Here is a 13,356-nt window from a genome sequence, read left to right on the forward strand (position 1 = left end):
CGTCAAGCACGGAGCGAAGAGCATCGGACTAGTGTTAACTAACAGTCATCGATGTTGTGGTTATTCGGGTTTTTCCAATCTTTATTTATACCATTTCATTACTGTCCACGAACAAACACATTTCTCTAAAGCTATATATATATATATATATATGTGTGTTATGTCAGAAGTCTTTTGCAAACATAATTACATGTCCCTAAGTTCCTTTTTTTGTTCTAAACAATGTTGTCTGTCATGTCTCTGTGTTTATTTATACCACTATATGTATATATTGTAAATGTATTATCATTCTGATCAGGAATAATTGCAAATATAACATGTAATCAGAGTATCATGTGTATTTATTTGCAATTAATGGATATTTTAAAGGGAAAGGAAAGTAAAAATTTAAGTTGCATGATTCCGATAGAGCATGTAATTTTAAAACACTTTAAAATTCACTTCCATTTTGAAATGTGCTTTGTTCTCTTAGTATCCCTTGTTGTAAAAGAATATGCACATATCCTACACTAGTGGGAGCTAGCTGCTAATTGATGCCTGCACACATTTATCTCTTGTGATTGGCTAAATAGATGTGTTCAGCTAGCTGCCAGTAGTGCAATTCTGATCCTTCAGCAAAGGATAACAAGAGAATGAAGCACATTTGATATAGAATAAAAGTACACTGGAAAGTTGTTTAAAATTGTATGTTCTATCTGAATCATGAAAGAATATTTTGGGGTTTCCTGTCCCTTTAAGAGCTGGGCCAGTTTTCTCTCTGCACCTGTCTAACCCCTCCTGATTGCAATCTATTTTTAAAAACCACCCCTACACAGGTGTTATAAGATGAACAAAAATTGGGGATTGAAATCTCCAAAAAAATGTACACTTGATTAGCACTCTAATTCCCTAATGTGGAATTATTTGACTGAGTTACAAGATTGCGGATCAGTGAATTAAATTAAAACATAACTTTTATTGGACTGTATATTAAAATAAATGGAAAGGACAATACATTTAAAAAAAAAAGGTGTTATAAGATGGGCTGGCATATAAGATTACATTTCTTACTAAAAAAGAAATTCAAGAGAAGGAAGAAATACACTGAATATAGCATGACAGTAAAGAGATGATTTTAATTTCTGCTGTATCTGAATCATGACAGTTTAATGTTAGATGGGCTATCCCTTTGAGCTATCAGCTTAAGATTATATTGAATAAAACGTCAATTCGAATTTTAAAATCCTTGTCTAAAATATTACACTGTGTGTCCTAATGTCAGCATCAATGTTTATCTTTAATACTAATTTCACATATACATACTTTCAAAGTATAATTCACAATGTAACAAATGGCACTTACAAGTTTTGATGAGTGATCAATGAAACAAGTATCGAGCAATTTGATTCGTTAGTGATAGTTTATAATGTATATTTGAATCAGATTGGCAGATGTCATAAATCATGTGATTATGCATATTCCAATCAAAAGTGGTGGAAAAATTCACTGGTGTGTGGGTTGTTTAGGAGTTTGCGTCATAGCTGGTGCAAAAAAGTGTTGAATCAAATATGGCCCGAAGTGGAGAGTGGGACTTGTATTACATAGCTTAAACATGGTGCACATAGATTTTTGCAACAAATAAAAAGGAAATTAGCTATATTATGTTGTGTATTTATTTAGTTTTTAAAAACTTTGCACCAAATTTGTATAAATATTGTCCCCTTGCTTTGTAATGAGAGACAAATTTCTAGCATAATCCATAAGTAGTAATTTATTTTTCATTTTTATCCCTATATCTACTAGTGCACCAAATGTGGAGCAATAATATTGTTTGATTTAGAAAGGGTATACAAATTTAATAAAGTTTCTAATTTACTTTTATTATGTAGTATACTTCATTCTCTTGCAGCATCGAACATAAGCTTTCTGTGTTTTCAGACTCCCATTGACTTCTATGGCATCCGCGACCGCAAGGGTGGCGGATTAAAAACTAGGTACGCTGAGTCGGAAATGTAGAATTTTTGATAACTTTGTGAGAGCTTCAAATAGTGTCGATTAGGAGGGTCAAATGAACATGATTCCGCTCGAATACCACGGTTTTCAACTTGCATCGATCTGTGTCAGATTGAGATCGCCGGAACGTATTTTACGTCACAAATTTCAACATTTGCCAATCTTGACGCTTTGATAACTACGGCGGATCAATCTCACAACAATTATGATGCAGAATTCAAGGGTATTTTCAGTTGACGCTTTGATAAATAGGCCCCTATATCTCATCTCAATGGTGAAACTCAGTCACATATAAACTATTTTGGGGGGTAGATTAATCATTTTAATGTTGGACAAGTTTTGCATGCATAGATTGCAAGCAGAGTGCAATGCAGCCCCCTGCTCTTGCTCAGCCTGTTGTATATAACCTTGGCTCAACTGTTACACTGGTCACATTAATCTGTGGTTTTAGGAAGCAGCGGTCTAGACCTCTGCCTCTAAAATTGTCTCTCGCTGTTTGATAAATCTTCCCCAAGGTGTGTATGATGGAGAAGATTGTTTGGGAGGTGGCAGCTAATAGAAGGAGTATTATAAGGAGCAGAACATCTATTCATTGTACATAACTATATTTATAACTGGCCTAGATTACAAGTGGAGTGCTAAATAGCGCTTTCGCTAGAGTGCTAACTGCGCTAGCGGTAAACCTTTTGAGTGAATCAGGTTGCCCTGGTATTGAGTAGTTGAAAGTAAAAATGTATTGCTCCAGCGCTAACCTGCGCTAGTGGTAAATCTTTTGAGTGAATCGAGTTGCGCTGGTATTGAATATTGATAATTGAAAGAAAAAACCTATTGCTCCAGCGCTAACTTGACTCATGCAAAAAGATGAAACTACAATATTGCGTGCGCGATAACCTACTACCCCATTGAAGTCAATAGAGAACCCCCCCAAAAAATCCCTAATTTAAAAAAACCCCTCCCTACTCGCCCGCTAATCTGAATCACCATAAGACCCCTACTTTAATAAACCCTAAACTGCCAGACACCCCACACCGCAAAGTAAGCTTCTACACTATTAACCCCTAAAGCACCACACACCCCCCGTTGCGCTGGTATTGAATATTGATAATTGAAAGAAAAAACCTATTGCTAAAGCACTAACTTGACTCATGCAAAAAGATGAAACTACAATATTGCGTGCGCGATAACCTACTACCCCATTGAAGTCAATAGAGAACCCCCCCAAAAAATCCCTAATTTAAAAAAAAAACCTCCCTACTCGCCCGCTAATCCGAATCACCATAAGACCCCTACTTTAATAAACCCTAAACTGCCAGACACCCCACACCGAAAAGTAAGCTTCTACCCTATTAACCTCTAAACCACCACACATCCTCATATTGCAAAGTCTGCACTTCCCTATTAACCCCTAAACTGCCAGCCCCCAATGCAAAGTAACCCTCTAACATCTAAAGCCCCTAACCTAACAACCCCTCAGTTAACCCAAAATAGACTAACCCTACCATTACAAAAAAAAACTAACTACCGTTAAAAAAATACCTGAAAACCCCCCAAAAAACTACCCTTACCATCAAAAACAAAACAAAAATAATTACCATTACTTTGCGGTGGGGGTGTGGCGATTTAGGGGTTCATAGCGAAGTTAAGTTCAACTGTTCACCCGGACAAACTATTTATGTGACATTTTAGGTTGTGTAAAAAGTTTGAGCGGTAAATACAATTGCATTAGAGCGATCACATTTACTTTCAATCTGTAATACATGCGCATATCACCTCTCAATGCTACCCATAGAAAATATGAGGAGCTTAAATTACCGTGAGTTCACACAAACAAATTTGCAGTAATTCTAACAGCACCTCACTTGTAATATGGGTTTGAGCGTATAGAACACCTCAATCTTACGATGGTGTTTATACTCCTAGCTCTAACAGTAGCACTCCACTTGTACTGTAATCAGGCCCTTTTTTTTAATCTATGGGCAGCTGTTTTGTTGATTTATAAAAAAAATCTTTAATGACAGAGACAGGAAACTGTAATATTAGTTGGTGGTCTATGCAGTGCTGTTTATACCATGTATTAAGTTAGTTAAACTGATATATATTACACTGTATTTAAATAAGTAGTTCTGCCAAGCTTCAAACTTTATATAACTTTATTTTGAGAATAACAGAAGTCTAGGTTGTTTTTTTATTATTATTATTATTATTATTATTATTATTATTATTATTATTTTTACATTTGAGCCATGTGCAAGAAATTCTTGATGTATTTCATCATAAACTACTTTGGAAAACACTGAGTCTATTGTTTACAAGCAGCTTTTTCTACAGTTTCTGGATCAATGCATCTTAAAAGCTCAGTATCTAGAGCATATTATGTCATATGGTCATTGCCAAGAACAAAGACGTATTCACTAGCATTTTCTACCAGATGTTTCTATTGCATACATTTATACTGTACCTTGGTAAAGTCGGTGTAGAGTTTAATACGTAGTTTAAACCATATAGTACAAGTACTTTTTTATTAAAAACAACAAAGCTAAATATTTGCGGAAAAGTCTGTGGGGCCAAATTTTCATTGTGTGAGCAGAGATGATCCGATATTGCGGTTCATGTCCGCTGCACATCGTTAAATGCCGACAGCATAAGCTCTCGGGATTTATCATTGCACCAGTAGTTCTTGTGAACTGCTAGTGCAATACCGCCCCCTGCAGATTCATGGACAATTAGCCGCTAGCGGGGGGTGTCAATCAACCCGATCGTATTTGATCGGGTTGATTTCTGTCGATGTCTGTCCGCCACCTCAGAGCAGGCGGACAGGTTGTGGAGAAGCAGTCTTTAGACCGCTGCTTCATAACTTGCATTTCCGGCGAGCCTGAAGGCTCGCCAGAAACACGGGGCATCAAGCTACATACAGAGCTTGATAAATATGCCCCCATAACTGAATTGTTGATAACAAGGGGGATTTAACATTTTGAGAGGCTTCAGCAGAATGGGGTCTAAAGATTTACAGATTTATATAGTTTATTGGCTGTATATTAAAGGCTTTTTTTATTATTAATAGCACAGGTAGTGCTCATTTTTTTTTTTTCCCCTTTTGACTATATATAAGTACTTTTTGTGTCAAGCAAATTGAGCTCTCCCTATTATGAAGCAACACTGTAGGAACTATAAATACTCAGCAAGTTTACTACACTACTTTGTTTATAGTCTAGGGCTAAGTTTTGTGGGTTGTTGGTGATTAGTTGTTCCCTTTACCCTTTAAAGCAACAAGAAACCCAAAACATTTTTCTGCCATGTTTCAGATAGAGCATACAATTTAAAACAACTTTCTAATTTTCTTCCATTATCAAATTTGCTTAATTTTCATTGTTGAAGGAACAGCACACACTACTGAGAGCTAACTGAGCAAACCAAGTGATGCAGTGACAAGAGGCATACATGTGCAGCCCTCTATCTGCAGCTAGCTCACAGTAGTGCACTACTGTTCAGGAGCCTACTTAGGTATGCAGTTTAACAAAGCATGTCAAGAGGACAAAACAAATTAGATAACAGAAGTAAATTTGAAAACTGATTTAGATAGAATGATAGGGCACACATATTAATTTTAAATATCTTGGTCTGTGATCATACAGAACCTTGGAGGATAACAGGCCTATCTATCTTTAATAATATGCACCTTTTTATTGTCAGCCAGTGCAGGGAGTGGAGGATGAGTGTCACATGGCAACATTTTGACTGGCCAGTTAGAAGCCTTGCTGTAGCATTGTGTAAAAACTGAAGGCTAAAGTTTATCTGGGAAACCATAATAAAGTGCATTGCAGTAGTCCAAACATAATGTCACCAAAGCATAGATGATCATTGCAAAATCTTCTTTAGGAATCAGGTGTTTGATTCTGGTTATATTTTTTAAATACAAACAGAAAGAGAAGCAGTCTGACAGGAGCAAACAACAGCTCAGTGGCTTGTTCTATGGCCTGGTTACCACCAGGGAGTAGCTTCTTTTTGCCTAATTGTTATTTTCACAGAGGAAAACTTTCCTCAAGTATATCAGTCTGATCCCACCTAACAGTCAGTCCAGCCCCAAAATACCAGGCAATTCTCCTCTGAACAAGGGAAACAGTAACCCCAGATGACCATTTTGGCCCCCTTTGGGCCTTGTCAGTGAGGTGCAGTCATATCCATCTAAGCACATTGGCCAAGGAATCCACGTCTGGTTTCCCATCACCCTTAGTTAAACTTTTCCTAGGGTCATAATACAAATACAAACAGAAAGAGAAGCAGTCTGCCAGGATTGAACAACAGCTTAATGATTTGTTACAGGGCCCGGTTACCACCTGGGAGTAGCTTCTATTTGTCCAATTGTGCTTTTCACAGAGGAAAACTTTCCTCATGTTTATCAGTCTGATCCCGCCTAACAAGGTCAGTCCAGCCCCAAAATACCAGGCAATTCTCCTCTGAACAAGGGAAATGGCAACCTCAGATGATTGTTTCAGCCTCCTTTGGGCCTCGTCAGTGAGGTGCAGCCATAACCCTCTAAGCACTTTGGGCAAGGAGTCCACAACTGGTTTCCCCCATCACCCTTAGGGAGACTTTTCCCAGGGACATAAAACAAATATAAACAGAAAGAGAAGCAGTCTGCCAGGAATGAACAACAGCTCAGTGGCTTGTTCTATGGCCCGATTACCACCTGGGAGTAGCTTCATTTTGCCCAATTGTGCTTAGGGAAACTTCCCCCAGGGTCATAATACAAATACAAATAGACTGCTTCTCTTTCTGTTTGTATTATGACCCGGGGCTTGATTGGTTCAAAGTAGTCAAAACATCTAAATTGTTTATTTAGTGTCCATGCAGAAGTGTAACTACAGTGGGTCAAAAAAGTATTTAGTCAGCCACCAATTGTGCAAGTTATCCCACTTAAGAAGATGAGAGAGGCCTGTAATTTTCATCATAGGTATACCTCAACTATGAGAGACAAAATGTGGAAACAAATCCAGACAATCACATTGTCTGATTTTGAAGGAATTTATTTGCATATTATGGTGGAAAATAAGTATTTGGTCACCTACAAACAAGCAAGATTTCTGGCTCTCACAGACCTGTATCTTCTTCTTTAAGAGGCTCCTCTGTCCTCCACTCATTACCTGTATTAATGGCACCTGTTTGAACTTGTTATCAGTATAAAAGACACCTATCCACAACCTCAAACAGTCACACTCCGAACTCCACTATGGTGAGGACCAAAGAGCTGTCGAAGGACACCAGAAACAAAATTGTAGACCTGCACCAGGCTGGGAAGACTGAATCTGCAATAGGCAAGCAGCTTGGTGTGAAGAAATCAACTGTGGGAGCAATAATTAGAAAAAGACATACAAGACCACTGATAATCTACCTCGATTTGGGGCTCCACGCAAGATCAAAATGATCACAAGAATGGTGAGCAAACATCCCATAACCACACAGGGGGACCTAGTGAACCTGCAGAGAGCTGGGACCAACGTAACAAAGGCTACCATCAGTAAAACACTACGCCGCCAGGGACTCAGATCCTGCAGTGCCAGACGTGTCCCCCTGCTTAAGCCAGTACATGTCTGGGCCCATCTGAAGTATGCTAGAGAGCATTTGGATGATCCAGAAGTGGATTGGGAGAATGTCATATGGTCAGATGAAACCAAAGTAGAACTGTTTGGTAGAAACACAACTCGTCGTGTTTGGAGGAGAGAAAATTCTGAGTTGCAACCAAAGAACACCATACCTACTGTGAAGCATGGGGGTGGCAACATCATGCTTTGGGGCTGCTTCTCTGCAAAGGGAACAGGATGACTGATCCGTGTACATGAAAGAATGAATGGGGCCATGTATCGTGAGATTTTGAGTGCAAACCTCTTTCCATCAGCAAGGGCATTGAAGATAAAACGTGGCTGGGTCTTTCAGCATGACAATGATCCCAAACACACAGCCAGGGCAATGAAAGAGTGGCTTCGTAAGAAGCATTTCAAGGTCCTGGAGTGGCCTAGCCAGTCTCCAGATCTCAACCCCATAGAAAACCTTTGGAGGGAGTTGAAAGTACATGTTGCCCAGCGACAGCCCCAAAACATCACTGCTCTAGAGGAGATCTGCATGCAGGAATGGGCCAACATACCAGCAACAGTGTGTGACAACCTTGTGAAAACTTACAGAAAACGTTTGACCTCTGTCATTGCCAACAAAGGATATATAACAAAGTATTGAGATGAACTTTTGATATTGACCAAATACTTATTTTCCACCATAATATGCAAATAATTTATTTCCAAATCAATGTGATTGTCTGGATTTGTTTCCACATTTTGTCTCTCATAGTTGAGGTATACCTATGATGAAAATTACAGGCCTCTCTCATCTTCTTAAGTGGGAGAACTTGCACAATTGGTGGCTGACTAAATACTTTTTTGCCCCACTGTATATTACGGCTAGATTACAAGTTTTGCATTATGAGGGGTGCGGTGCTAACTTGCACGTTATTGTCACCGCTCACTTCCCTACAGCGCTGGTATTACAGGTTTTCATAAACCCGGCGTTATAAGGCAAGAAGTGAGCATAGAGCAAAATTGTGCTCCATGCCACACTCCGATACCGGCGCTGCTTAATTCAGCGGTGAGCTGGTTTTACGTGCTCGTGCACGATTTCCCCATAGACATCAATGGGGAGAGCTGGCTGAAAAAGCCTAACACCTGCAATAAAGCTGCGTAAAGCTCCGTAACGCAGCCCCATTGATTCCTATGGGGAAACTAAATTTATGTTTACACCCTAACACCCTAACATAAACCCGAGTCTAAATACTCCTAATCTTACACTTATTAACCCCTAATCTGCTGCCGCCAATGTTGCGACACCTACATTATACTTATTAACCCCTAATCTCCCGCCCCCAATGTCACCGCAACCTACCTACACCTATTGACCCCTAATCTGCCGCTCCAGACATCGCCGCCACTATAATAAACATTTTAACCCCTAAACCGCCGCGCTCCCACATTGCAAACACTAGTTAAATATTATTAATCCCTAATCTGCTGTCCCTAACATCGCCACAACCCACATTACTGTTATTAACCCCTAATCTGCTGTCCCTAACATCGCCGCCACTATACTAAAGTTATTAAACACCTAAACCTAACCCTAAGTCTAACCCCACTAACTTTAATGTAATTAAAATAAATCTAAATAAAAATATTAATAACTAAATAATTCCTATTTAAAACTAAATACTCACCTGTAAAATAAACCATAAGCTTGCTACAATATAAATAATAGTTACATTGTAACTAGCTTAGGGTTTATTTTTATTTTACAGGCAAGTTTGTATTTATTTTAACTAGGTAGAATAGTTACTAAATAGTTATTAACTATTTACTAACTACCTAGTTAAAATAAATACACATTTACCTGTAAAATAAAACCTAACCTGTTTTACACTAACACCTAACATTACACTACAATTAAATAAATTTAATAAATACAATTACCTAAATTACAAAAAAACAAACACTAAATTACACAAAATAAAAAACAAATTATCATATATTTAAACTAATTACACCTAATCTAATAGCCCTATCAAAATAAAAAAGCCCCCCCCCCCAAATATAAAAAATCCTAGCCTAAACTAAACTACCAATAACCCTTAAAAGGGCCTTTTGCGGGGCATTGCCCCAAAGAAATCAGCTCTTTTACATGTAAAAAAAATACAAATAACCCCCCAACAGTAAAACCCACCACCCACACAACCAACCCCCCGAATAAAATCTTACCTAAAAAACCTAAGCTCCCCATTGCCCTGAAAAGGGCATTTGGATGGGCATTGCACCTTAAAAGGGCATTTAGCTCTATTGCTGCCCAAACCCTAATATAAAACTAAAACCCACCCAATAAACCCTTTAAAAAACCTAACACTAACACCCGAAGATCCACTTACAGTTTTGAAGACCGGACATCCATCCTAAACGAAGCCGGGAGAAGTCATCAGCGAAGCGGCAAGAAGTCCTCAACGAAGCCGGGAGAAGTCTTCATCCAAGCCGGAAGTGATCCTCCACACGGGCAAAAGTCTTCATCCAGATCTTCTATCTTCATCCATCCGCCGAGGAGCGGGTCCATCTTCAAGACATCCATTGCGGAGCATCCTCTTCTTCCGACGACTAAAGACGAATGACATCATCCAAGATGGCGTCTCTTTAATTCCGATTGGCTGATAGAATTTTATCAGCCAATCGGAATTAAATGTGAAAAAATCCTATTGGCTGATGCCAATAGAATGCAAGATCAATCCTATTGGCTGATTGGATCAGTCAATAGGATTGAAGCTCAATCCTATTGACTGATTGCATCAGCCAATAGGATTTTTTCACCTTTAATTCCGATTGGCTGATTGGCTTCGTTAAGGACTTCTTGCTGCTTCGCTGAGGACTTCTCCCGGCTTCATTTAGGATGGATGTCCAGTCTTCAAAACTGTAAGTGGATCTTCAGGGGGTTAGTGTTTTTTTTAAGGGTTTATTGGGTGGGTTTTAGTTTTAGATTAGGGTTTGGGCAGCAATAGAGCTAAATGCCCTTTAAGAGGGCAATGCCCATCCAAATGCCCTTTTCAGGGCAATGGGGAGCTTAGGTTTTTTAGGTTGGATTTTATTTGGGGGGGTTGGTTGTGTGGGTGGTGAGTTTTACTGTTGGGGGGGGGGGTTGTATTTTTTTACAGGTAAAAGAGCTCTGATGAACTGCCCGTGAGGCAGGAAACAGGCCAGCTGTGGTTTCATTCTGTGTGCTGTGCCGTTTATGTTCTTAACGCAAGTATAAATAAAATGTTATTTTAATCGAATTTATCTCTCCCTGCCTATCATTATCTCTCCTGGACTGCGGAACTTGCTTACTATTTTGTCTTATCGCATTAAGGGGTTTTGGAGAGCCCTAGCAGTTCTATGGTAGAGACAGCCCACAACAGTGGATTTTACCTGTTGCGAACATGGGAGGCCTAACGCCGCAAGTGCACTGAGTTACATATACTAGTGCAGAAAGGTGAGTTCTATTTGTAAAATTACAATCACCTTCAGGCAGATCTTCACAGTTTTGGATCGTCATTGGAAGCGGTAAGCCTTTTTTTTTTCCTTATACAGATGTCTTGGATTACAATGCTATGAATATAATTGATATTTTGTGATATCCGCAAATAGTGGGACCCTTGCTAAGGGTAGCTTTCACAAGAGACAATATTACAATATATTCACACTGCAGAAGTATACAAGTTTTTGAGTAAAATTGATAATAAATTTAGTATAGTGGCGACGACGTTGGGGGCGGCAGATTAATAAATGTAGGTAGGTGGCGGAGATGTTAGGGGCGGCAGATTAGGGGTTAATAATATTTAACTAGTGTTTGCGAGGAGCTGTGCGGCGGTTTAGGGGTTAATATGTTTCTTATAGTGGCGTCGATGTCCGGAGCGGCAGACTAGGGGTTAATAATTTTATTTTAGTGTTTGCGATGTGGGAGGACCTCGGTTTAGGGGTTATTAGGTAGTTTATGGGTGTTAGTGTACTTTTTAGCACTTTAGTTATGAGTTTTATGCTACAGAAAACTGTTTAGTGAAATGGTCTGTTGAATGAAAACAGCTTGTTTTACCAAACAAATGACAGTATTTACAAGATTTTCGGAGTGATATAAATTACTTTAGTAGAGGTTAATCGTATTTGTTGGATTTCCTTCAGTCTGCAGGTAAGTGAAATTGTGGTGCAGGGTATTATTATAGTACCTTAGGTCATTGTTCTCTCGAGTCTCCACTATAGTGAGGATGTTTCCAGCTGCATTTACTGTTTCAGTTGTATCAAATTAAAGGGACACAAGTCAAAATAAACGTTTATGATTCAGATAGACCAAGCAGTTTTAAGACACTCTCAAATTTACTTCCATTATCAAATTTTGTCGTTTTAAATTCACACTTTCTGGGGAACAAGATTCTACTAAGCATATGCACAAGCTCACAGGGTATATCTGTGATTGGCTGATGTCTGTCACATGATACAGTAGGCAGGCTAATGGGAGAAAATATAAAATACTGCTTATTTGAAATTCATAGTAGGTGTTGTTGCATTGTCTTTTTATTATATACTTGTTAATTATGCAATTCTACTGCATTGAGTGGTCCTTTAAGTATTGTAATCTCTCCACTTTAGACATTCTGGCCTCTAGTTATCAAGCCGTCAACCTCAAATACGCTGGAATTCCGCAGCGTATTTGTGGCGAGGCTGATTCGCCTAAGTTATCAAGCCCTAGATACCGGCAAAAGTAGAATATAGTGACGTAAGCTTCGATCCGCCGGACTCAGTCTGACACAGATCGATTCTTACGTCACTCCAGATGTTCCGCACACAAGTTCGGCACAATCTGACTACTTTTGCTAGTTATCAAAAAACTAGTAGGTACGCTCGGCACTTTTCTGGCCCAGCGTACCTGGTTTTCAATCCGCCGCCCTGGAGGCGGCAGATCCCATATGAATCAATGGGAGTCTGACCATAGCGAAAGTTCATGTTCGCTGCTGCCCGACATCCCATTGATTCCTATGGGAGCTGTCTGTACCTAACACCCTAACATGTACCCCGAGTCTAAACACCCCTAATCTGTCCCCCCTACACCACCGCAACTAAATAAAATTATTACCCCCTAAACCACCGCTCCTGGAGCCCACCGCCACTCTAATAAACTGATTAACCCCTAAAACGCAGCTCCCGGACCCCTCCGCCACCTACATAGTACCTATTAACCCCTATCCTGCCCCCCCTACACCGCCACCACTATAATAAATGTATTAACCCCTATCCTGCCCCCCCTACACCACCGCAACTATAATAAAATTATTAACCCCTAAACCTAAGTCTAACCCTAACCCTAACACCCCCCCTAACTTAAATATTAATTAAATACATCTAAATATTATAACTCTTATTAACTAAATTAATCCTATTTAAAACTAAATACCTTTAAAATAAACCATAATATAGCTACAATATAAATAATAATTATATTGTATCTATTTTAGGATTTATTTTTATTTTACAGGCAAATTTCAATTTATTTTAACTAGGTACAATAGCTATTAAATAGTTATTAACTATTTAATAGCTACCTAGTTAAAATAAAGAGAAATTTACCTGTAAAATAAAAACTAACCTAAGTTACAATTACACCTAACACTACACTATCATTAAATAAATTATTCTTATTTAAAACTAAATACTTACCTGTAAAATAAATCCTAAGATAGCTACAATGTAATTAATAATTACAGGTATACCCCGCTTATACAGCGGGTTAGGGACCGGAGCCCCGCTGTAAAGTGAAAACCGC

This window comes from Bombina bombina, chromosome 5 (assembly GCF_027579735.1).
Source record: "Bombina bombina isolate aBomBom1 chromosome 5, aBomBom1.pri, whole genome shotgun sequence".
NCBI lineage: Eukaryota > Metazoa > Chordata > Amphibia > Anura > Bombinatoridae > Bombina > Bombina bombina.